Raw genomic sequence first — 27,557 nt, forward strand, 5'->3', positions numbered from 1 at the left:
CTCAGGTCGTGGCCGTAATTTAGAAGGTACCAGAGGACTGGAGGATAGAAAAAAAAAGTGCCCCCGGTAATTGTGAGGCCCACGTTGCGCTCATATCTTATAAAATTAGGCTGCTACAAGGTTTTCCTAACAAACAGAGCGAGGCCCTCCTATACATCTTAAACCCAGCCTCAACCTGACCTAGTTTACCATCATACCCCCATCCAGTAATAGATTATCCAGTACAGCATCATTATCTAGATTATCCATTGGTCTTCATTTTTTTTTCTTTTTTTTTTTTTAACTACAACTTATTTTACAAAAATTACATCATTTTCAACATGGAAAATGAGTAAACAAGAAAAAGAACATAGAATTCATCGGACTATATATTATTCTATGTTTACCCAGTTATTTTTCTAATAATGGGAAAAATTCCTCTTTTTTTCCCGCAAAAAGCATTGGACCACGCGCAACAAAAATTCCCTTTATATTGGCCCTTGGTTACTAAGTAACCAGAAAAATAAAAATCAATCAATAAATGAGCCATTTATTTTGTAAAAAAAAATGAAGATAATGGTAATTATAGATAAAACTTAGTATGATCTTTTTATCTGTAAACAATTTAGAGTCAAAAAAATTCAGAATCCTAATATTTGGGAGATGGAAGTTTTAGCTCTTAACAATATTGTAAATATGTTTAATTTGAAAATGGTGCAAGTCCATCTTAGATTGAAATTATTTAACCGTACATCAAAATTTAACTCCGGTTGCTGTATGGTGAAGCAAATCTGATGGTTTAATATCATGTCTTATCTATCTATCTTTGATTATTGGTAATCGGTGATTGTACAATATTTCATAAAATTTATTATTATTTAATAATAATAAGTACATCTTAATTTTGTGTATCGATGTTACCACCAACATCGGGAAACCATAGCACTAATGGCTCTGAAAAACTGTAAATTGTATAACATTAACTTATATTATCGGCTATCAAGTAATAAGTTGTGTTGTTCTGTGCTCGGTGTATGAAAAAAGTTTCATTATTAGAAAATTAGAAGTGAGGCAAGTCCATTAAGGGTACGTTTACAACGGAGCTGTGAGCATTGATGATAGCGGAGATGATAGCAGTGATGCATCAGCGCTTATAGAATAACCTAGTACATTCTTATGTGAGCGTGCACAACGAAGCTTCGACTAGTGACTCATACTCGCTGGTATAAACGAGCATAGATGATAGAATTGAATTTTTCATTTTTCTGCTAGCTGAACTCCAGTATCGGAGCTTCAAAATGGACGTCGAAAAATTATTTAGTGCTGTCTTTACTCATTATTTTTGGTTATTATTTTATTATTTACTTTTAAACAATATTTTGTTTTTTAAATCGTGCTTACATTTATTTTCATGTGTATTTATTTGTTTTTTTTTTTTTAATAAAATCATTACTAACCTAAGAGTAATCACTAGTTTTTCTTCTATGGTTATAGGATTTCCATGACAATTTTTCCAAAGTTTTCTTAATTTTGACCTTATTTTTTCTAAAATATAGTCGAATGTGGGTGGACCCATCCTCACATATTCAAAAAAACGATCCAGATAATTTCTAAGTTCCTTATATAAATAGTGAAATTCGCCCAAAGTACTTCGTTTTTTATTTATGGTATGTACATGATATTTTCTAAAGCGTTTTTTCTTTAAAATATACCTTTTTGTTCCTGCTGAACATAAAAACTCTTCTTCACTACTCGACATGTTGCATGTATCACAGCTCCGTTGTGCACACTAATCAGCGATTATATTTTACTCTATCAGTTATCATCTCTGCTATCATCTATACTCACAGCTCCGTTGTAAACGTACCCTTAGTTATAATAAAACCTTAATTTTTCTTAGCCAGCACTATAAACCCTCTTGGATTATAAACTTACATTATCTAATACCACAAAATACAAAAAAATATGTCGATTAATATTTACCAATATTTTTAAATTTATTGAAACGCTAAACCTTAAATATCTCGAAATAACAAAAAATGGACTTGCCCCACTTTCAAAATAAACGGCACAAATATTGGTTTGGGTTAAGAAAAACATTTTCATATTTTGGTTTTACAGCAATTTTTATTTAGGTAACCTTTTCCTTTTTTAAAAACTAAGATTTACTCATAGAAATTTTCCTAAAGCAAACGTAAAAAAGGAAAAAGTTTATTGTAGATTTTTAGTTAATCGGTGATAGTAACTCTTTACATAATTAATGCGGAGGAAATATGTGAAATGTGCAATAAAGCCGCGTACCGTCCTTTCTCGGCGGTACCGTTTGACAGTTCTCCATCTCGCCTTTTTCTATTTCTCTCTCTCTCTCCTTATTCCAATTCTCGTAGTACGCGTTATTTCTCAGTTTATTTTATTTCTCAGTTCCCATGGTTTCAACCTTCCCCTTCTCTATCCTCTCTTACCCGTAGGGTTTTTTCCGTCTGCTGTAGTTCAGTACGCCGCTGACTCTGTGCGAATAAGTTAGTGCTTCTCAATTCCATACAGCTTCATAACGAGTCGACGTCTGGCCCTGCTCTGCATCAGATATAGTACGCGTCCGCTGGATCAACGCTTCAAGTACAGCTTTTCGTACTTCCGCAACGCTTCATCATCGGCTGCTTTCGGCCCTACGTCACTCGAGTCTGCCTGCTGGTGTACTTCTTACTGCACCTCAACCTGCTAAGAGTCACTTCCGCTGATATCTAGCACTTCGCTTCATCCGCATCTAGTGCATTGATTGTACTATTACCTCTTCCTCATCCGCATCTAGTGCACTTGGTGCACTATTACCCTTCCCTCTTCCGCTTACCTCACTTCCAATTCTAATACGCCTCTTTGGGCTTGAACCCCAATATTTCTTACGCTTCTAGGTGCTCAGCTACACATTACACACACACACTTGTTTACCTTAATAGTTCCTATTCCCTTCTACCGCTTAATTAGAGATCCTTCACCGCCTGGCGGATGCTGTGTGCGCTCGCTTCCGGTGCGTTAAAGGTAAGTGTTTTCTTGACCATTTTCATTACTAAATATTTTCTTTGTATTTATTTATCACCCCCCCCGAGCACGTATCGATTTAAATTACGATTACGTCATCTTCCCCTCTCCGCATCTGGGTGTAAGCCTCACGCGCTTACAACAATGTACATGAGTCCCTTTCACATGTACGTACTTTTTAGGTGCCCGTATTATAAATTATCTAGAGACCAATTCCTACAAAGATAGATTGATAAAAATATCAGCGAGGAAGAAAATTCAGTCAATTTGTTAATGATTACTGATTTGAATAAACTGAGAAATCTATAGCGTTCTATATGCTGGCTGTTATTAAAAGAAGAGATTTTGCGTTGAATTTATTTTGAGTTATTTTACTTTATTTATGTTTCCTTAAAATGTTTAATTTATATGGAGCTTTTTATTTATTTACTCGCTTATCTTTAATTAATTTGTTTTCAAAAAGAGTTTATTATTAATTAATTTATTTAACTAATTACTCTCATTTTCATTTATTTCTTTTATTTGTAATGGAAATGTATTGGATGTAAAACAAAAAATGTGCGAAGCTGACTCCCTGTAATATATAAAATTGCATAAATACAGTATTATTATTATTATTATATTATTAGTAAGTCTTTACCAAATTAATTGACGTATTTTTTTTTGGTATCTGTTTATTTTATTGTAAAATCTGGGGTTCCATGCATTTTTCCACCAACAAAATCTGGTATCACCACTCATCCAAACAATTTTTATTACTGCAGTTTAAACAATTATATTTTTCTTACTTTATTTCCTTTATAATAATGCTAAAGTTCCACAATATACGCTGCAAGCTGAAAACCATTTGATTAATTACAATATAAATTATAGAATACCTTTTCAGTTTTCAGCCACAAGATATTCTCAATAACCAATAACATTCTGAACTGAAGTATGGAGGCACTTTGGTTGAATCAATAACAACCTTTATAACGCTGCTAGCTCAATTTGCAAACCCAAATACTAAATTTTACGCCACAATTAACACTGTATTGCCAATCCGAAGTTAATTTGACTCCCCAAAAAATAGGAATAATCTCTGTTTCCCCACAACTCATAGCTATCCCAAAAATCTCTTAGATATGCTATCCCCACTCTCTCACCATTTGATAGTCACGAGCTGAAGACCATGGAATTCTTAGTTTCTTTTTGCAGATTAGTTTACTTGAATCATAAGAGTCATTTCGACTCCTGATTAGTAATATAAGTAGATTTTCTGTCATTAACTTGACTCCAGATTATTGCCTAAATGCTTATTTGATAAATTTACATAATTTTCATAGAAAGTATCAAGGCAAAAAAAAAAAAGCCTCTTTCTAGAATTGATTTTCTGTCCAAATTGCAGCAAAAACTTGTAGCGAATTGGGTAATTTCCGATCCGTGTCAACAGCGCTCAGTAATTGAAAAAATAGCGAATGTAATTTCAAAAAAATGAAAATGTCCCTGATCAGAAGGTAGCCAATCAGGATTCTAGAAAATACTGAAATTACTGCAATCCTAAGTTGAAGGTTAATTCCTTCTGCGTGAAATGTTAAAGCCGATTTGTGGGCTAAATTTGTTTTTTTGGTTCTTAATTCCTAATCTTTCTCATCCTTTAATGCAAATTTTATTATTATTAAAATTGAGATCAATATAAAAAAAAAGATAAAAATAAATTATGGAGTCAATATGGCTCCACATTGGCAATAACTAAGTTCGAGCATGGGCAATGCAGTGTTAAAACGTCCAACTTTCGGTAGTTGGTAGAAATATAAATAAGTGCATCGTCCTGCACATAGTATTGTATCTTATGCACTTTTTTTTTCTCCTTCTGTAAGAACCACGGTTTGCACCCAACACGATAGTTAGCATTTTACTCATTTCAGTCTTACCAGCATCCATCATAGTAGATCAACAATGCTCTAGTCTAGATGTGTATTACAATGAGGTTTCAGTGATAGCCATCAGTTAATTAGTAGGTAGAACTGTCTTAAAGTTAAATAGGCTTGTCTTAATTACAACCTTAAGTATGGAGTACATTAATCTCATGCAAGTATAAAAGTAATTTGAAATTATTGCTACAATACGGAGGCTATTTGGTAAAAACCAGACCTCAATTAGGCCTTTTAAATGCTGCATATTACACAACTTTCATTACTGGAACTTTCTAAAAAATAGTTGAAACTAAAAAAGAAGAACTATTGAACAAAACATCGCTTTTGGGAAGCCGATTTTTTTAAATTTAAAATTTAAATTACTTATTTAATCCTAAATATTATTTAATAAGAACTTTCATTAACTTTCATTTGAATGACATTTTAGAAGGGAGAGCGATTTCTTAGGAGAATGATTCCAAGTAAAAGCTACAGAACTACTTGTGTATAAAATGTATAAGTTTAAAGACTAATTACAAATTTCAACCCGTTTTTGAGAAAATCTATAGTAATAAAAATCTAGATTCTGTTCTTTAAAGTCATACTTTTAGTTATTAAAATATGAAACATCTTTTTATCCTTTTTATGCTCCTTAATTTTATGTAGCTTATAAAATGTAAGCCATTAATCGGATGTTGCACTTTGAAGGGATGCCGCTGTTTGCACTTTCTAAAAGCGTGCGGCCGCCATTACAGAAGAGCATGGAGCTCCTGAATTAATATTTTTCCTTATCAGCATCAGGCCACCATCTTCTTACTTTATCTGGCTACTGTGTCTTACCAACTAAGCCGAGGAGCCCTCGCAATTTGGGGACATTCCTGGGGGCTCCCACCTTAGATTAGCTCTCGCGGGAAATAATCATGAGACAATTGCCAATTGTCTCAAATTTCCTTTGTTTATTTGGGCAATTGTTTTCGGCAATTTGAATTTAAATACTCTTTTACCGCCTTTTGCAGTGTTTGAAACTTTACAGAGCTTTTTCTGCTTATCCTGGTTCATATCAAGCTCGCTTCTTCTTCTACAGTTCATCTCTATAATCCTCCCAGAGTCTTCTTGGACCACTCTGACGTCTATTCCCTCCCTAAACACTCCATTCTATCATTAGCCGCAAAACATCGCAACTGATTGGCTTCAATTGAATCCATTGCAGATTCCACACCTAGATTCGTTTGCTTTGTAGCATTTGCAATAATTACATCAATTCCTCTTTACACTTCACCTCCAAAATACAATTTATTGCTGTTTTATTGGTTTTCCAAAACGTGACAGAAAAATCAAGTCCATCATTAAATTGATGCTCTAACTTATGCCAATCGCGTTTCCATCTTCATTATGTTTCTACGTGAGCTTAACAACTCATTTGATGGATAAAGCGCATACATACAACATACGGCGTATGTGATTCCAATTTAGATTATTACCTGCAGGATGTTGCATGAATGTATTCATATTAATTGGACAAATAATAACGGAAATTGGTATTCAACGCGTCATGTAATACGTTTCATATATCTATATTTATATTTACACATTCATATTTGGTGCAAATCTAAATTATGTAAACACTCCAAGCCGACTAATTGAGACGGATCAAGACACGATTTGCATATTATTGTCGACAAAATGGTATGGTTTGTACTCATCTCTGTGTGAAATGCCAGAGATCGTTTAATACTGTATGCATATTTATGTATTTCTGTGAACAGCAATTATTAATCTAAACGGTTTTGGCGCTGATTTTATTCTTGATATCGCGGCATGATCATAAAGAAAAAAATCAAATTAACAATTACTGTTTAAACATTTAAATAATAATGGAGTTAAAATAATATGGTAATAAGGTGTGTACAATAGAAAAACTAGAACATACTTTCCACAACTGTTCACTTCACAATTCGACTAACTCCGTAAGGCAAAAAAGTGGAAAAATGCGATGAAATAATGTAGTTAGGTACATTGTTTATTCAAAATTCTGGGTATAATATAAATTCAAATAAATTTACCGTAATCATTTAGCGGCTGCTACAGAATTTGAGTTGGAATTATAGCAACGATTTACAATTGGAGCTAGGAGTTAATCAAAATGGCTTCTGTAATAAATTATTTATTATTCGTTGGCCAAACTAGTTTGGTCGTTTAATGGTGTTAATATTTAATTATTTGGGAAATTTATTATATATTAAAAAAAAAACTATGACTGAACCAAGTGCTTTGGCACTTAAATTTAAAATATTCCAAAAAGTTAATACGAGGTGTGGCTATTAAATAACGAGACTGATGCTGCTACAAAAGAACTATGTATGCGCCAAATCCTAACAACCGATAGCTGTGCAGCGTAAAGCCTTCTCTTTCGATTGCAGCATAACTCTGTCTGACCGGAACCGTCGTTTGTGTAAGAGGTGTTAGTTTCGTTTTGCCGAAAACATGACACTACACATGTAGTTCAGCAACGAATTGTGAAATTTCACATGAAACTGGGTAAAACCGCTACTGAAACGTATCTTTTATTAAAAGAAGTTTATGGCGATGAGTGTTTATCACGTGCGCGAGTTTTTGAGTGGTTCAAGTGTTTCCAAGATGACCGAGAAGACGTCGGAGATGATGACCGCCCGGGTCGTCCTTCCACGTCCAAAACGGATGAAACTATCGATTATAACTAATCAACATTACTATCATGAGCTACTTGCTTAACACCGTGAAAGAGTAAGGGAAAAACGACCCGATTTGTGGAAGAACAAGACATAGGTCTCCACCAAGACAACGTGCCAGCTCACACTGCATTTTCTGTCTAGACGTTTCTAGCCAAGTACCACATCCCAGTTTTAGGCCATCCGTCTTATTCGCCTGACCTGGCTCCATGTGACTTTTATCTGTTCCTCTAAAGTCAAACCTGCATTAAAAGGAACACGATTTCAGTCCGTTTAAGCTGTGAAAGAAAAAGCGGCACGCTGCATGCAGGAGCTGACAGAATAAGACTTCCAGCACTGTTTCGAATAATGGTTAATTCGCATGGAGCGTTGTAGGGATAGGAGAGGGGTGTATATTGAAGGTGATAATAACTAAATATGTATAAATTTTAAAATAAAATGTTTTACAGCAATAGTCTCGTTATTTAATAGCCACACCTCGTACATAGAGTACATGTAGTTAGCAAACTTTTATAAATAAACTTTTTCCATGTATAGTTGAATGAACAAATGATATGCAATGCAAAAAAGTGTGGTGACAACTGACAGAAATGACACAAATTTACAGAATACAAAAACACTGACTGAAAACTGAAAAGCTGAAAATGTAGTGGCCATTTTTGGTTGATACTGATTTGCTGTTATGATGGACATTGTGCTTGTTGTTATTATTAGATTTCTACTTCAGAGCACATCAGAGTTATGCATTTACGAGATGTATTAGTATCAGATCGTCGTTGGCTTTTTGGAAGTTTTAATGATAGGCCTAAAGCTCCCTCTATCCCCCCCCAAAAAAAAATTATTTAAAAATAATTTGAGTCGTGAAATCTTTGATAGCGAGATTTAATCAGATTGCCAACAAAGCGTCTTTATGTAGGTGCTTTGTTGGAGACATAATTAAAGGTAATGACGATTATTTCGAAGTTTTGTTTTTTTTATTGTAAAGATTTTCTTGATTTGCGTGTACCCCCCACAACTTCTAAGTCTGTATTGCATTGTTTTCCAAAATTCACTTTCTGTGCACATTTACAAAATCGAAACTTTCGATGCTGCGGCAACTTAAGCCGGGAAATCGATCTAGAGAGCTGACATCGCCCTAGCTACGTGAAAACAGATCTATCACATTGTGACCGGTTCCATTATAATAATATTTTTTCTAGAACTAGTTAAATTACTCCTGATAATCAAATAGTGTTAGGGGTTAAAAAGAAAATAATAGCTGGGTCCGTCGGTCTGGTGGAGGAGAGAGAGGCGGTGATTATATTATACAGACAAAAGCCAAAATATATAAATAAATAATAATTTTTTTGTTGAGAGGGGGGTCAGTCATTTGTAATGCACCTCTTAATGAAGTGAATTTGATTTTGTGTAATAAAAAAAAAAAAATTAGGCTTAGTAATAGTTGGAAAAAGAAAGGATTAGAAGACCAAAAGTGAGCGGAAACAAAAGAAGAGAGAAAATCCAGGAGTACAGAAGGCAGTGGGAGCAGATGAGAAAAAAAAGTTGCGAACCGAACAGAGTTGGTTCTGACGCTGGCGAAGTAAATTGAGCCTTTGGATAGCTGGTGAAGAGAAGTAAACGAAAACTCGCTTGCAGGAGGACTTATCGTGTACCGAGAGAACGAAAACTCTAAAGGCGTACAGGCAAGAGTAGAGAACCAGGTGTCTGCCCAATTCAAGTTGAATTTAAAAGGAGCGGTGAGTGAACCCCAGCGCTGGTGGTAGCAAAGGTAATGGAGATTGGACAATTTGACAAAGTTTGAATCTGTTATTATTCTGAACTGAAGTTTTTTTATTATTATTATTATTATTTAAATTTATTTATTTTTCTTATTAAATGTATACAATGTGTTGAAAATATTCTTTGGTCAGCTGGGCCCATTAATTTAATTCCAAGCTTTGTTTGTATAACTAATATAATATTCATGTTCAAGAATTGCTAACCAAGCATTATATTTTCTGTTATAGATCATAAAATAGCCTATTCTGATATTGAAGTGAGTACGACCTGCTGTAGCTGGTGCATTACACGATGACTGATTGCTCCGTAAATCTAAATTAAATTAAATTCCTGCTTCCTTATAGTTACTGTTCTCTCTTTTACTCCAGCCAACCTACTATTCCGGGTATTGGGGGTTTTCGCTGCTGTACCCCCAAGAACCTACTCTTACCAGCCCATAAACATCCTCTCTCCCTACACCTTTTGTTTAATCATTTATTACTTTATTTTCTTTTATTTATTTTCATTTATCCCCTTGAAACCGGTACTTATTTCACTCGAAACAACAGCGTGGCGCTCAAGGCAACTATAAACCGCCCTTCCCCACCCCTTCTTCACTGAGCTAGTGGCACTGCTTTACCTTCCCCATCGGGGAGCGTAACAATAGTTAAAAATATTCTACAACTTATTACATTTATCACTAACTTATAAAGGAGAAGCTACAAAAAATAACTTCTAATATCTTCGTTATTAGTAATAAAAACTACTTTTATTTATACACTACCTCATAAAGTAACTTTTTATTACTTTTTTAACATTAGGTAGCTGAACAATCATAAAACTTTTATCGGAAAGTTGTTTTTTAACAAGAGAAAAAACGTATTTGTGAAAATTGCTACATTTTCCCAATGAAAAGAACAGTTTTCCTTTAGGTATTAATTTGTTGGGCAAATTTTGGTTTGAAATAACTCCGCCATTATGATGGCTAAGTGCAATTGAATGTTTACTTTTTAAAGAACTTTATAAAGAAAATATTGCTTTTGATATACACTGATGGACAAAATTAACGCACCACCCTTAATTTTTTTTTATTATTTCCAATTTGTACAAATTTTGGACTTTCAAAATATTGTTGGCTGAAAAAATAAGCAATTTGTAACTACGGCCATCTGAAGAATTTAGGCCTATTCTCACCTCATCTGTAAAGAGAACTCTCTTCTAGTTGTCTTAAGTCCAATTCACATGTTCACGTGCAAACTGAAGCCTGGTCATTTTGTGAACTGTGGTAAGGAGAGGGCCACGAGCAGGATGTCGGGCTCTAAGGTTACTTTCACTAAGTCTTCTTCTAACAGTCCTACTGGAGATGGAAACATTTCGGACTTGCCTTATGAGACTTTTTATCTCATTTCCCGTTATGCTCCTGTTTCGCAAAGCCAGGAGCCGGATGTACCTATCGTCTCTCTCTCTCTGCTGTACATCTCTTCTTGAATGACCTCTTGTCTCCCTAAATCGCTTTAGACAAGTGATGTACGTCAAAAACAAAAGCGGAAGATAATTTATTTAATTTTAACTAAACAAAAACTGAGTGGTGCGCTAATTTTGTCCATCAGTATACTTTCGTTCGTTTTTTATAGTGGTAAATGCTTGGAAGTTACGTAATTTACGTTGAACGTAATTTACAAAATTATTTGAATTATTCATTCATGCTACTTCTTGGCCAATGTCCGCTAAAATTCATTTCATATGAATTGAAAATACCTGACATTATAGCCAATTGCATTCCCCAAAATACATCGTCATCGCTATGTCTATTTCAGAGAGATTTACCAACGATAATTATCAAATTACCTTTGTTTTCTCTTAGAGTTTTATTTTTCACTTGTATTAACCTCAAAGTATCTATAAAAATAGAAAAGAAGAAAATTAATTTCATGCTTTTAGTTCGTAGATTTATGAACGGCCATGGTCTGACTGTTCTAAGTTCTTAGACGAAGAAGTTGTTCATCAAAGTCTAAATTCACTAAAACTTTAGTAACTTGTTCTATTAAATCTCTTTTCTTTTCTTTTTTGGGCAGGATTTCTTCTTCAGGACCTGTTTATCACTTACTGAATTCGCCTAGCTTGTTTTTGTAAAGATCTGAAGAGGAACTAATTAGAAATTACTTTTTAAAAAAAGATAAAAATGTTACTCAGGATGAAAAAATGAATGCAAATTTCAGTCATGATTATTTATTGTGCCGAGCTTTCGACCTATGGATTAGGTCATCTTCAGGACTTATTGTCCATATGATATTTTTACATGGTTTTTGTTGTATCCTCTACCTTGTTTGCTTAAGAACAGTTCAGATGACCCAGATGTTGACCTGATAATGGCCTAGTCCCTAGGTTGAAAGCTCGGCACAATAAATAATCATGACTGAAATTGGCATTTATTTTTTGTTCTATTTAAATAATGAATCAGTCAGCAAAAATAATGAACAGTAGTTAGTCAAAATAGTAGTTAGTTCCTCACAAGTTGAAAGATATAATTAGCCAGTGTTTCCCGGATTTTCTTGCTACAATAGGACAGAACAGAAAGAAAATAGGGCAATCGTTACATTACAACATCCTACATAATCCTGTAGGATACGCAGGCATTGTCCACAGTTTCTTTCCATTTCTAGATTTCTGTCAATTCTAGAAAAATTTTAAATACTCTCTTTAATTTTGCAAAATTTCAAAGAATTACGAACAATAGGAAGCCTCAGATAGCAGTCCTCTAAATTTGGGAGTAATGAGAAATCTTTTTATTTCCGTGTTCTGTAAATATCCGGTTCTGTTCTAAGACGTAAATCCAAAATGGGTCTTGAAAACAAAATACCAATTTATACATCTGTTTTAAAAATCCATATTCACTTATAGAATAGAGCTGTGAGGTTCAACCAAACGCACCAATCTTCAAAGAATTCATTATCTACAATACAAAATACTTTGATCCATAATCAACACTCCTTATTACGTCTCTAATCGCACTATACATAACTGAACTTAACATTCCTTTTATCACCAAAGTCGCTAAAACTCGATTCAGGCAACACCATTTTAACCTGCAATCCTTTGGATCAAAAGCTTTCTTCTAGAACTCTACCTGAGATAACCCAACAAGACGTCTTAAGAAACAGTGTGGCCTCGTTATCTCCTCTCCAGTGAAGAGAGTGACTAATAAGTTAAGTAGTTTGGAGTATTACCACTGGATTAACTTCTCCATTTGTTTACAACTTAATATAGACATTATTTTATTAAACGAGGAAAATTAATTTAAATAAATAACTATAGATATTGTAGGTTGTTTAAATTCAATTTTATAATGAACGCTACGTGAATGCAAGAGCCTAATTTAAAGAAAAAACAAATCGTCAAATGAAAGTAGGTGTTGGGACAACATTGTAATTAGTATTAACTTTGTTTATAGGTGAAGCCATTGTTTGGTATATAGAGGAGAAGTGGGGTAGAAAGTAAACAAAGATTGTTTGTAATATTGGGTGGAAGGTTATTTAGTAGAATGAATCCACGCGTTTGTTGTGTTCAATAAATAGATAGAGCACAGGAGTTCTGGGTGTGCGTAACAGTACAGAAAGTAAACGGTAACTAGAGAGCTCCTGTTCTACTACAGGATCCTGGCCGCTAATTACTCAACACTCATTCTGTATCCTGTTAGTGGACATCACACAACATTCCTCCACAGCCTACCTTGTTAGTTTATCCTTTAAATAATATACACACCATCTACCATGTTTTAGTGGATAACGTCAGTACCCTAAACCTTACATACACCAATGATGTAATCTCTGTTACTCACATAATTGTGTGTTCACAAATTCTCCGATAAACTTAATGAGAAGCAAATTTCGTACTCGTCCAATTTAACTAACTATAACGATACATTTATATATTTATATTTATTTATTTGTATATATTTATTTAATTTCCAACGATAAATATTCGACTTTTAAGTCTCGCAAGATGTCAAGTTTAGGTTCTAGAAATACGAGTATCACAGAATAAAAAAATCTGGTCATCTGTTACTAATGAGTTCTAACCAGCAAATTTTCTCCAATATTGTATAAATTACATTAGAAAGAATCTAGTCAAACCGTCCTCACAGATTTACCCTTTTAATAGAATTTTAGGGGTAAATGTTTCTAGTAAAAGCTATTGAATTATTGTACAATATAGTCCATAGTTTTTGGTGGCTGAATCATTGATCTAAAAGGAAGAAAGATGAGGCGCCACGGTAGCCTAGCGGTTAGAGGCGAGACCTATAAAGAGTAATATGTATTGTGGTACTGGGTTCGATTCCCGGTCTCTAGGACTTAGATTTTATTTAATGTTTAATATGAGAACTTTTTTTGTAGTAAAGTATGTTTACTAATCGGCTCCGTCCAAGGCATAGTTGGACGTAAAGGCCGCCTGAAAAAAAATAGGCAGATTACACTAATGGTAATAAAGGGAGATTCTATAAAAACTATGGCAGATCAGTTACCTAGACAACCATGGTTTAAAGGAACTGTCACTAATAAATGGATTGTTACGACAATAAGCAGGCTGAGAGCGAACCACGCGGTGTGCGGATCGTATCTTCACAGGATCAACAAAAGGTCCTCTCTCCTCTTTGCGTAGATTGTAATGAGGTGGAGGATTTCAAACATATAATAATGATATGTCCACGTTATGTAGTAGAAAAGAAACGAATGTTTGACGATATATACAGGTATTTAGATGCACCATTTCGCTACGAAGACATTATATTCTCCACCAACATTTATGTGCTTAAGTCGATAGCAGAGCTAGCAATGAAATATGAATGTATTTAAAAGCTATAGCCGAATTAGAATGAATGGAAGAAAATGCTTAGAGAAGGATTACGGTGATTTTAATTTCGGTTAAGCTATAAGGATGGCAGGAATATAGAGTACTGATCCATCCATGTAAATAGTTGTATATAGTAGAGGGATGAATGTGTGAAGCGAATGTATTTATAAGTAAGTGTGGAGAGTGAGTGATATTCTAGTGATAAGCACCTGGCTGTATGGCGCAAGCCAATGCCAAAAAAAAGCCCCTCCGAAAAAATGGGCATTACTTTACTTTTACATTAATCCACAAAAGAAGAAAGATTATTACCAATTTCAGCCATTATTATGGCCCAAACTTTCGATCTAGGGACTAGGACATCTTTAGGGCTTATACTTGTAAGGAATTATACATTTTGAACATCAAAGGATGGTGTGTCTTCTGCTCTGACTTATTGATTGATTCTTTGATGTTGACTGTTGAAGTGAAGCCAAAAGTATTGTTCATTTGTCAGTAATTTGATGCCCAAAATAAGCATCACATAATTTGGGCTGAGCTTTAAATGGTGGAAAATCTTTTCATTTATATTTTTAGTGATTTGTAAAGGTTCCTCTAAAATGAATATTCTTCCATTTTGTAATCACAATATAACCTGGTAAATGTAATATCCAATATAGAAGGCCAGAACTATGGGAGCCCACATCTACCCTCCTGTTTTTTTTGTCGAGAAGCGTTAAATCTGTAAATAGCTTTTTCACCCGTTCACCATTACCTTATTCGCCAACGCAATTCTCTCAAATAATTGGTCCCACTTCCTTTGATGAATGAAAAACCTGATTCCTCTGTGTGTAATCCCAAAACCTTTTGTCTGTCCCATATTCCCCTTCTCATCCAAAACTCCCCTGGGATATTTCTCCTATACTACCACCAACTCTCTGGAACTTTCTAACTTGGCTTACAGCATTCTCATAGTATTTTTTGTTGAAAGTGGTCAATGTCTGTAGGAGTGGGAGTGCCAACATACCTGAATGCCAACATATTTCTGCTATTGTGCGGGTTATTAAATCCATTTTTTTTTGTTTTTTACTAACTTTCTGAAAAAACAACAAAAAGTTAAAAAAAAAAAGACCTCTGGCTAAATAAATAATTCGTATTCAATTCAGTCTTAAAGGGAAAGAGACTTGGAGATATGTAGCATATTTTGTATTCTGTTTTTCATCGGATATGCACGTTTTTAGGACACAGGCAAATGGAGTTTTATTCCCTTTATTCATTTAATTCCATTGAGGACTCAAAATATGGAGTTCCAAAATTAATCTTGTTTATGCAGACCTAATTTTTTAGAAATATAGAAAGAAAACCAAGTTTAGTTATTATTTGGTGGAGGTTTTTTCTAAAGATTTCGCTTAAGATAAAATTCTATAGGGTAAAGTCGGGTGAGATGGCCAACAGCCGAAATTTAACCGAAATGTCGTCCGACAGCGCTGCGTGACCTCTCCAGTGATGAACCTTCATGTCTGACTACAGTGAGCTCATTTTGGTCTGCGTCAAAGCGTTATTAATTAACTCAGAGAATAAAAACATTATCGTCTCAACAAAAAATTTTATGATAGTTGCATATTGCGTGCTGCAGCGAATGTATGTGTCGAAATTTTAGTGTGGTTTTCTACATATTAGGAAAGTACAGTATACATTAATGAATCCTAACTTCTAAAACTGTCAAAAGGTACGCGTTGAGTTATGTTTATCATGTTGGCCATCTCTCTCTAGCATTCGGGACAGATGGCCATCAAACAGTAGGGATAGATGGCCAATTATTTTTACTTTTTTTTTCTGTTATAGTTTGGCTCAGTTTCCAATTCACTGCAGAAAAATGCCAACTCAGCATAAAAGACAGAACACTAACCGCGGAAATTATACTGAAGAAAATTTGAGATCGTATTAACCCCACACCCAAACTGTTGACTCTGCAATAAAACGAGCCTAGTCCGGTGCCACTTTATTAACTTCTCCCGAGCACATTGCTGTTGTGAAAAACAGAGTTGCAAAGAAATCCAAACTAATAAGAAATACCATCCCCAAAGAGACAATTCTGAAAGAAAAGGATTGTCCGAAAAAGAAAACGCTCACCTTTCCCAAGTTCCGATGAAGAGGACGAAACAGGAATCGAATACATTAATGAATCCTAACTTCTAAAACTGTCAAAAAGTACGCGTTGAGTTATGTTTATCTTGTTGGCCATCTCCCTCTAGCATTCGGGACAGATGGCCATCAAACAGTAGGGATAGATGGCCAATTATTTTTATTTTTTTGAATATATTGGTTTCGAGACCGTAAATTACTAAATTAAGGATTTAGAATTGGCGAGGAATCGGTCAAATAAAAACAAGTACTCGTCTTTTTCGCCAACGTTTCGACAAATATATTCCCTTCTTCAGGGCCTGGATATTACAAATACAAAAATACAAACAATTTAGAGAATGAGTAATATAGAAAATCAGTTAACAAAATATAACAATTAACAAAAACGTTAGACACAAAACATCGGAAAAACCTAACTTCTGTGGCGGTATCTGTGTGTATTGTTTTATAGTGTTCCATTTTTTGGGCAATTATGTTGACTACTAATTCTGTATCTATATAAGGGTTCATAAGGGTTTTTGGTTTTTCCGATGTTTTGTGTTTAACGTTTTTGTATTAAAAGAAATTTCCCAGTATCTACTGTATTTACTATTTTGTCAAAGTTTAACATTGTAATTAGTCTATTGTATCTGTCCCATCTCTTTATAGTCATTACCGAAATGCCGAAAAAAATTAATAAAATAAATAGAAAAAATATATATATATTATTGAAAATATTGAAAAAAGTAAATATTAAGTAACCATTCATTTTTTTCTGTTATTTTTACGTTTTACTAGTGCAATTTCATTTACAATATGTGGCCATCTCTCCCAAGTTACATTGGCCAACTCACCCAACCCAGTGGGGATAGATGGCCATTTGCTATTTTTTTTTTTGTAAGAATAAAAAACTGTTTCCCTCAGCATTTTTTCTGAATTTTTACCTTGTCTTATGTTTGTGAGCGTATGAGGTTTCCTAAAATAATAATAAAGTAAGCCTAGCCCTGACCAAAAATTTGCAGGCACCCTCCAAATAAAATGGTGGCCATCTCACCCTACTTTACCCTAATCGATTTCAGAAATATTTTTGGGTAGTTTCAGTTCTTTTCCTTTTTTAACTTGACCGGACGATGGACAAGGACCGCTCTTGTACTGCTTGGCCAGACGTGGGTCGCTTTGGAAATGAATATGTTTTGAAAAGAGCCATTCTTGTAATTGTTTTAGAGATGTTCAGTTCCAGTGAATGGGCTTGGAGTAACTTTGTTCATATTCAAGGTACTTTCAAAAGATTTGTAAAAGGATCTGTTTTGGTCCTGTAAAAAAAAAAGAATCTTCTGAAACCAGAGAACTCTTTCAATTTCGAAAAATTCTCGGCAAAACACCCTTTTTGTAACTGGACGATTCAAATGTATACGTCGTTTGTTTATTATTGATTGGAACACGGGGTGACCATTGTTCTAGTAAGCACCACAGTTTGGAAGTCACCATCCCGTTTGAAAGTTTCTACTAGATAAAACCTCAACTCTTCACAAGGTCTCCTGTGTTTCACTTACTAGTCGTTTTTACGAAATGTTCTCCCACTTTGTTTGTACTCAACAGGTCAAAGATCTCGAGTTGTAGCCTAGCAATGGTGGTTAATAGGATGGTAAAAACTAGTGCTTCAAAAACAAAATAGAAGAGAAAAATGTAATTAATGATTTTGTAGAAAACTTTTCTCTTTTTTCTCTGCTTGTTACGTCCACCATATTTCGGAAATAGGTACTTCAGTTTATTTTATTTTAAATGAATAAAGGATCAATAATCCAATTCAACAATTTACAAAAACAACAATTAATAATTAATAATACAAATAGTTTAAAGAAATTGTTGACATCTGGCTTTATTTACAAATTTTTTGTATATAGTATATCAGTGCCAAAGAAATCTAAGTCAAAATGAGTGGGATACTCTAGTGTACCAGGAACGTCGAAAGCACCCAAAGATCGCGTTAAATTCCATTTGATTTGGCTTAATAAATGGATTCCTTGCAGTCTATTTGGATTGATTACTGTTTATATTAATTTTTTGTTCCATGTAAGATAGCTAATTTTTATTAAAACTGTCCGGTAGGACGGTTGTATTAGGGTTGATCGTCAAAAACTGCACGAAAAAGCGTAACGTTGAAAAACACCCAAGTTTGACAATTTTTTTCTCTTTTTCTATAAAAGATAAAATTCCCAAATTTTCTTTATAACGTAGGGCAAATCCTCCATTATGACTGTAATTTTTTTGCAACCACCCAGATCTGATAGATTTCGAGAAAAAAGTTACCGAAAATGTGCAAAAACGACATTTTCAAAAATTGTTCTTGTTCTTCTTCTTGTTGTTGTTGTTACCTTTTTTGTAAACAACGTAGCGCCTAAACGCGTAAACCGATTTTAATGAATGAGGTGTCATTCGATTCGGAATTTTATGTAGATGTGCCTTTTGGGGGTCTCGACGCTGTACATTTAATGATAGAGGAGTTAGCCCCCTTTATTGTTAATAGTGGTATATAATCAATTCCAGATTGATAAAGAAGATATTTATTTAGTTCATTCTTTAATATTTGATTAAAAGACTCGCAAGTAGCTGAATCCATTAACTTTTGATTTTATTCCTTTGCTTCAGTGAAATGGGACGACCACTCAACTGATTTGATTTGTAACTATTTTTAATTAATCTTTTGATTCCAATTAACATTACACAGATAATAAAGCTGCATGTATCACTTAAATGTTACTTTACGGTAGAAGTTTTCCACCATTATTGGATAAAAAATAAGTTCAACTAATCGGTCGCACTTTTTTAATGTGTTTTCTAAATTTGATGGTTACAAAGTGAAATAAGTGATGTGTAGAGTTGTATCCATACTCTCGATTCAATACCACGGATATTCCTAATGTAATACCTGGTATTGGGTACTCGAAACTTTCTAACGATGCAACTTTGATACTTAAGCTTCAGTCAGTTTTTTTTTTTTTAATTGAATAAAATAATAAGTTACTTTCAATTTCTACATATTATGGGACCAAATTTCCGAATTAAAGAAACAAAAATTAAATAATAACAAAGTTCAGGAATGAAGGTATTGGTTTGACCAGCTTAGAATCAATAACTTCCACATGAAGGGTGCGCCCTTCTTGTGCTGAAGAAGATTAAACTGAAGAATATAAGAGCTTAATGTACATTGTATTGTTGCGTGAAGCACTGAACACCTGTAGTAACAATACAATGCCGATTAAATCGAGGAATTGAACCAAATTTTATCGGCAACATGAATGTTTTTGTTTATCAACGCTTTTCTAAATTAATGACAGATGCAAAAGTTTCAAGTTAAAAGTGTAATGTATATTAATATTGTTTATTAATAAATTATTTTGTAAAACAGAAGATAATTAATTTATGGAAATTATTTAGATGTACCTGGTTGGTTGTAAATTGGTTTTTAATTTAATTTGGTTCCGCGGGCCGCACAAAATTGGTACTGGGCCTCCATCAGAGGGAATCGTAACTCACTGCTCTTCTTTAACTGCCTTAAGAAATATCTTTTTCTGAGGAATCGATTCAATAAAACTTACAGATCTGTGTGCTATTCGGTTATTAAACTTAATGTAAAACATTTGTCCGTGTTTTTGAGAGAACTTTAAGTTATTTATCCGTTTTTAATTATGATGCTTACGTAAACTTACACAGTTCAATTTGTGAACAAAAACAAATACTTTTTAGTTTCCGGAGACCCCAAAATGGGATATTTCCGGCGCAAATTAAAAAAAAAAATAAAAAAGAAGAAGAAAATCTGTAAACTGATTACAATAACTTCCTCTTACTATGAGAGAAACTAAACATGAAAATTTTATAAATGGTTTTGTTAGTGCGAGTATCAAATTACCACATTTCTTTCATTGAATTTCTAATTTAATGGTTCATTATATTAACAATTACTCGACAGGATCATGTTTGCATTAATTATAAACCTATACTATAACCAAAAAACCTATAAGGGATGCAATATCATACTACATAGTCTAATACAAGCAAAACAACCAATTTACGTAAAATATGTACCATATCATGTTCCAAATTAAATCTTGGCTATAAGTTTACCATATCTTTGCTTCTAAATGAATTCTGATTGATTTTACCTGTAAGATGTGTTAAATATCAGTGATTTTATTCGGTTACGAATTTCCTTTCATTTTCAGAAGTTGTATCATAAAGTTTGGGTTCTAGTACATGTAAGTTAAAAGTATTTTTGAATTGTAGACCGAAGATGGGCTGGACCATCCCGTCAAACGTTTTTGGTACAAGAAATAAAACGCTGACAAGAATTTTTCTGCTCCAATTGGAAAAATTTGACTGAAATATATATTCTAGATAAATTTTATTCTTTATTTTGAGTGCATGGATGTATCCAAAATACGGGCGCGTTTTTAAAGAAAGCACCGTTTTGAAATTTGGCCACTGCATGCGCGTTGAGTATCTTACATCGACCAGCAAGAAATAAAGGAAACATTCGACCGTCTCTACGTTTATTTGTGAGTATTTAAAATTACTCCGCCCATTAAGAATTCCACCGTCTGTGAAATAAGCGCTGTGATTCGTTTTCTCAATGCTAAAGGTGCTAAAAGCGGTTGAAATTCATCGTGAGATCAGTTAAGTTTATGGAGGAAACATTATGAGCAATGGAATGGTAATCGGAAATGGGGATAGAGCTTTTTAAACATGGCCGCACGTTCAGGACGACAGACACTGAAAATTTGTAGGGTAATAAGTTGACGAAAAAATGAAAGCAAACAGACGCTTCACGATTTCATTGTTGTCAAATTAGTTTTCCTCTTTGTGCCAAGAAGAGTTCTCTTTGAAATTGAAAATTGTGTTCACGCTGGGTACTGAAATGATCTATTCTGATCATTTGTCTGGGAACCACAAGATCACTCTCCGAACAATGCCGATCTAGTTTCTGCATTTGAAGATTAATCTGGATCAGCGCCACGACGGCGTTGATGTGGTCAAAATGACAGTGTTGCAGTGGTTATCAAATCCAGCGAAAGTCTTCTATGTGAAGATGGGGATCAAAAGCTGGCTGTAGGATATGATAAGTGCCTTAATATCAGTGGCAATTATGTAGGAAAGATTAAGATTAGAAAACGGGACGGGACATACGCCCTATGGCACCGCAACCACTAGAGGCTTATTGTGCCTTCCCCTTTTGAGTCTAGTAGTTGAAACCTCCCCTTCCAAAAAGGTTGAGGACTTTCCCTACTAGTTCTTTTTGCGCTACTATCTCTTTTGGTCTCAACGTTCCAAAGGTTTCAAAGCGCAATCGCTCGATTGCAACACAATCGAACAGCAGGTGAGAGAGGCCGTTACCTCCTCATCCTGACACAATCTGCACAACGGTTCCGAGCTAATAAGCCCCCACCTTGTACAGATGCTTCCTGAACCTACCGTGCCCCGTGAATAGACCCCTGTAATCAGAGTCTCATTGGCTCTTTGCTTACACAGCCAAGGCATTATTAGCCTTGCTATATTTAACCCCAGTACACATCACCCAGCTCTTCTCGTGCTCCCTCCAGATCCAATCTCTAAGAGCCCTTGGTGACCCCCAGAACAGGCTCCGGGCCGATGAAAGGAGTGTTAGTTCCATTCCTGGCCAGTAGTTCAGCTGTCTCATTCCCCTTAATCCCCACATGACCTGGCACCCATTCTAACCGAACTTTATTGTGCCGAGCCAGTAGTTCTAGGATGTAGGACTCTACAATAGATTAACCTTCCAGCGGGCGCGCCCAAAATGTTACGAAAACGGGCGCGCGTATCTCACAGATAAACTTTGGTATTTTTAATTTTTTCTATCAATAGAAGAAATGAAATTAATTAAATAAAATCTATAATTATTAATAATGAAATAACAAATAAAAAAAGACTCAGAAAACGACAGTACTTTTTATTTTTTGAAAGCCAATAAGTGTAATTTTACAATCACCATGTTCAGCCACTGAAAGTGTTCGCAGATATTTCCTCCTCGTATCTGAGATATACAATGTCTTTTTCTGTCAGTAGAAAACAATATTCTTATAAACAATGTTGAAAATAGTTCAATTTGATGAACACGTATAAAAGAAAAAATATAAATAATTGATAAGTCAGGAAACTAACTCGATTGGTCGCGAGTATATGTCAGGCACGGATCGGCAATTGCAAAGAAATGTACAACCCCAAACAAGATAAGATTTTTACTGAAGGAAACTAGTCACCAGGGTGTAGCATTGCTTAAAGGACAGCATCCTCCGCCGCTCCGTTTCTAAACTGCGATTATTTTAGTCTAAGCTTGTACCTGTGAGATACGCGCGCCCGCTGGAAGGTTAAGGTAACAGGCTTTCATGTTAAAATAATATTGTTAAGAAAAGTATACTGGTTTTTCTTTCATTTCAAAACGGTACCTACTTAAAAAACACGCCTCGTACATCCTTCTTTTATGTTATCCGAAGCTTTTTACTTTTTCTTTTTCCTTTTTCCTTTAATAAGAAAAAATTTGTTTTGAGACCCTAAGATTATACAAAAAAAATAGGTTTTCTCAAAGTGATTTTAAGTAAGTATTTATTGGCACTGACTTGATATGTATTCAGACCAGAAAACTTTCATGATTTTATGAAACATCAATTAGCATCCAAATGGAATGCTAATTGATACTTTGTTTCAGATATTTTGTTTCAGTTTTTGTGATATTTTAACCACTTTCTCCCCACAACAAAGAGAATTCATGTAAAAAACAAGTTTTCATTATTTAGCGGAAATTTAATTTCAAATATTTGTTGAAGAACGTTTTATTTCCTCTTGTGGGCAGAACAAGAGGAGAACCCCTGGAATAATTAAAACATTTCCTTTAGAATAAATTAACCAGCTGCCATAATGACGAGGGTCACGTGGTCAACTATATCAACCTCAAATTAAAATCGACTTTTCTTTTTTTTTTATCTCTTTCTCATTTAATTAATGTAGGTGAAATTTAAAAAGTACTTTTAACCAACAGAAACAGAAATTAAATATACCTCCCATTGTTAACAATGCTATAAAAATTATAAAATGCGTTTTCACATTTAATTAGATAATAAAAAATGCAACCAACTGGATTAATTAAGTCACTTTTTTTAATATTTCTTCTTTTTAATAGTTACATCAGTTATTTCATTAGCCGAGAGAGGTAACAATGAAATAACCTTAATAAATACGAATTTCAATTTATTCAAGCTTGTTGAACCGTGGACAAAAAATTTGAACGATAGTTTCATATTTTGGAAATGGTTTTCAATTATAAAAGGTTTTCAAAAGCAGTGGTTATTAATAAAAACTTTCGGATACTTCCTTGTGTGACTTAGTTGGTTGCCTACTTTTGTTTTTGGTAGGTGTAATGTAGTTACTAGTATTAATTGCCATGTAATAGCTCTACCATTACAACAGAAAGAACTCTAGAATTGAGAGAAATCCACAAAAATTAAAAGAAACTGGATTTAGATTAAAATTCAAAAAATGCAAGTACTTTTTCGAACTAGAAATACAAATTTTAAGGTGAACTGATAAACTGAAAGGGCATCCTAATAAGGGCGAATAGAAAAATAAGGGCAATCAGCGAAATTACTCGGCCGACTTGGGTCCAGGATAATTATGGACGAGTTAATAGAAATTTTGAAGTTCGACTGGAGTGGGTGCCGGGCCATGTGGCGATTAAGGGGAATGAAATAGCTGATCAGTTGGCCCAGGAATGGAGCTAGTACTCCCTTCATTGGTCCGGAACCAGTCCTGGGGATCACTAGGGGTACAGTTTGTGAGGCTCTCAGAGATTGGATCTGGAGAGAACATGAAAAGTACTGGGTGATGCTTGCTGGGGTCAAACACTGCAAGAGGGTTATGTGCAAACAAAGAACCAAAGAGACTCTGTGCTTGGGCAGAAAACAGATTACTCTGATTACAGGCCTATTCAAAGGGCAAGGTAGGTTCAATTAGCTCGGAACTGTAGTGCAGATTGTGTCAAGAAGAGGAGGAAACTGCTTCTCAACTGTTATTCGATTGCTTTGCAAAATCGAGAGACTGCGCTACGATATCTTTGGTACCTTGAGACCAGAGGAGATTATAGCGCAGAAGGAACTGGTAGGGAAAGCCCTCAACCTTCTTAGAAGGGGAGGAAGTTTCACCTACTAGTCTTAAGGGAAGGCACAATAAGCCTCTTGGTGGCAGCGGTGCCGTGGGGCATGGATCCCGGTCCTGCCGTTTAAAATCTAAATCTAAAAATCTAGCCAACTTTCTGTCATCTTTGTATGAGTTATTAAAAAAACAAACAAGTTGAGAATATCTGGAATAATTCTAGAGTTCTTTCTGTTGTATTAGTTGAGACTTATCACAAGTAGAGGCTAAACGTATCGAGGAAGGACTTAGTAAGCTTACACTATTTTTTTATATTTTTATTTCTTTACTATACGAGTAATTCAAGGCCTTTCAACGTAGGAGAACATTGGCGTCCAGAACTGTTTTCTGGGCAAAGTCATTCTCTCGTTTCAGAAATCGCTGCCCATCACGTTCAGTGAACTTAAAAGAAGACCCCCATTAAAATAAAATCTAAGAACTGTAAGCTGAATTCGAACCTAGGATCTCCGCATGGGAGTCCAGTACACTAACCTTAACGATAATTCCCTCCCATAAGCGGTTACAATAAGAATTCTCCTTTAAACAAATAAAAACTGCAGTTCATTAAATAGAAATTTTGAATACAAAAATTGGGTTTGTTTACACAGTTTATTTATTATCAGCTGATTGTCTAAGTAGAAAGAAAAGGTTCAGTAATAATTTTTGCATTATTTTGCCGAGCTTTGGACCTAAGGGCTAGGTCATCTTCAGGGCTGTAGAACATATTCTATTTTTTTTTTGTTTTCTTTTTTTGGCATTAGCTTTCGCATACAGCCAGCATCCTTTACACCAAGGATGAGCAACACGCGGCCCGCCAAGCATTTCTAAAATTGAATTTATTTTATCGACTTTCTCCCATCAATATATTGTTATAAAATTAATTATAATAAAATGGTAGTACATACTAAACCGAAATATTTTTTTATGGCGAGTTACTTGTCGACGACGTTTTTAAACATGCAATACGGACGCGATGCTTTTCGTACGAAGTTTCGCCAATTATTAATAAGAGTTAATCTATGTGCGGCCCGCCCCTAAAAAATTAAATTTTAATTGGCCCATTGATTAAAAAGGTTGCTCACCCCTGGTCTAGGTGCTTATCACTACAATATCACTCACTCTCCATTCTTACTTATAAATACATTCGCTTCACACATTCATCCCTCGATTATATCCAACTACGACAACAGGGCGTCCAGAACGTTCAGCGTCACTTGTGCCCATATGGCCACTCTGAAAATTTTGAAACCACTTATAAACTGTTCTAAACGAAGGTGCAGAGTCACCATAATGTTTATCAAGCTTCTCTTTAGTCTCCTGAGGCGTTTTGCCTTTCATAAAGTAGTGTTTAATCAACAAACGAAATTCTTTTTCGTCCATTTTTTGAAAATCACTCGACTTCCTCGGATTCAAACGAATGCCAAACACAAAGAAATAGACCGATCTGGCTGAAACTTGGTGTGTGTTCTTCCAAGAGATCCTACTAACTAAACATAACCTCGATACGCGCCAGTGGTGCTATCTCTCTGACTTTGCACGGACTTTTCAAACGACCCTCGTATTTACATATACTACAAGTAATGGATTGGTCAGTACTCTATATTCCTGCCATCCTTATAGCTTAACCAAAATTAAAATCACGTAGTCCTTCTGTAATCATTTCCTTGCATTCATTCTAATCGGCTATAACTTTTAAATACATTCGTATTTCATTGCTAGCTCTGCTACAGATTTAAGCACATAGATGTTGGTGCAGAATATAATGTCTTCGTAGCGAAATGGTGCATCTAAATACCTGTATATGTCGTCAAACATTGTATTTTACTACGTAGTCATAATAATTGTATTAAAATGAATTCGTATTAATTTTATAAAGTTCTTTATACTGAAATTGGCATTATTCTTTTCTTTCTACTGGATTAATGAACCATTAACCAAAAACAATGAACAATACTGATTGTCTTAAGTTCTATAACCGATCATGAAATAAAACTTATTTCAGGTTATTGAGAAAAATTAAAGGCAAAACTCATTAATTTTTGTCTTATAAAATAAAATAGATAATTTACTCAGAAGTGCTTGTTATTAAACACTAAAATTCTTCTATTTACTCTATAATATTTGCATATCTTTGTTTACATCATTAAGAAGAAAACCGCTTCTACTGTAACTTACAATCTTAATCAGCAGAATTACTAAGTAAATGAGAAATTATTGGCTAAAATGATGTAATAATGTTATTTATGTAGAAATGAAAAGTTCTGAACATTGTAACTGGCAAATTTCCTAAAACTTTGGGCAATTTTGGATTAAAGTTACCAAAATATGCTGACAGAAGTAAAGCTGCGTCAAATTAGCAGGAGAAATTCAAAAAATTTAGCTTTGTTTAGAGCACTATTAATTAATAAATATTGTAACGAAGAAAATTTTGCATTCTGCTAAGACATTAATGTCAATCTGGCGGCCCCCTAGGCAATTTTTTGTGGCCCACATTGTTCTAAAATAAAGTGTACCCACAATTCCCTCCTTTGTTCACTCTTTAGCTACACGAGTAGGGGCCACGGTAGCCGAGCGATTAGAGGCGAGACCTGTAAAGCTAATATGTATTGTGATACTGGGTTCGATTCCCGGTCTTTAGGCCTTGGATTTTATTTAATGGTTAATAAAAGAAACGACACCTAATTGGTAAGTTGGACGTTAAGCCCCGCCTGGAAAAAAATAGGCAATTACTTTACTTTTAGTGGCCACTGTCTTACCTGGAGGCCTACAATCATGTACCGGCGACGTTTGGAAGCGATATGTCTGCCACTCTAAGTGGAATTCCAGAATGATTCGGTTTTAAAAGGCAAAAGTAAGTAGGAATTCCCAAAATATATTCTTACGTTCACAGTCTTTGAATCCAGATACAGCAAAACTTGTACGAGGAAATCGCTGGCCAAGTTTTGGGTAAAAATTTACAATTATATAGTGTTTTAATTATCCTATCCATATTCCTGAATCCTCACTTCAGTATATAAATTTAACAAGATTT

At 34.5% G+C, this 27,557-nt stretch overlaps 1 protein-coding gene and 1 pseudogene across 5 annotated transcripts in view; one reads left to right on the forward strand and one right to left on the reverse strand.

The window, feature by feature from the left end:
• Positions 1-27,557, forward strand: part of LOC141458565 (uncharacterized) — a 714,168-nt gene that overhangs the window by 247,982 nt on the left and 438,629 nt on the right. The window lies entirely within an intron of this gene.
• LOC141458081 (uncharacterized) lies at positions 8,852-10,025 on the reverse strand (annotated as a pseudogene).

This window comes from Rhodnius prolixus, unplaced genomic scaffold, assembly GCF_049639745.1.
Source record: "Rhodnius prolixus isolate KJV_2025 unplaced genomic scaffold, Rpr scaffold_5, whole genome shotgun sequence".
NCBI lineage: Eukaryota > Metazoa > Arthropoda > Insecta > Hemiptera > Reduviidae > Rhodnius > Rhodnius prolixus.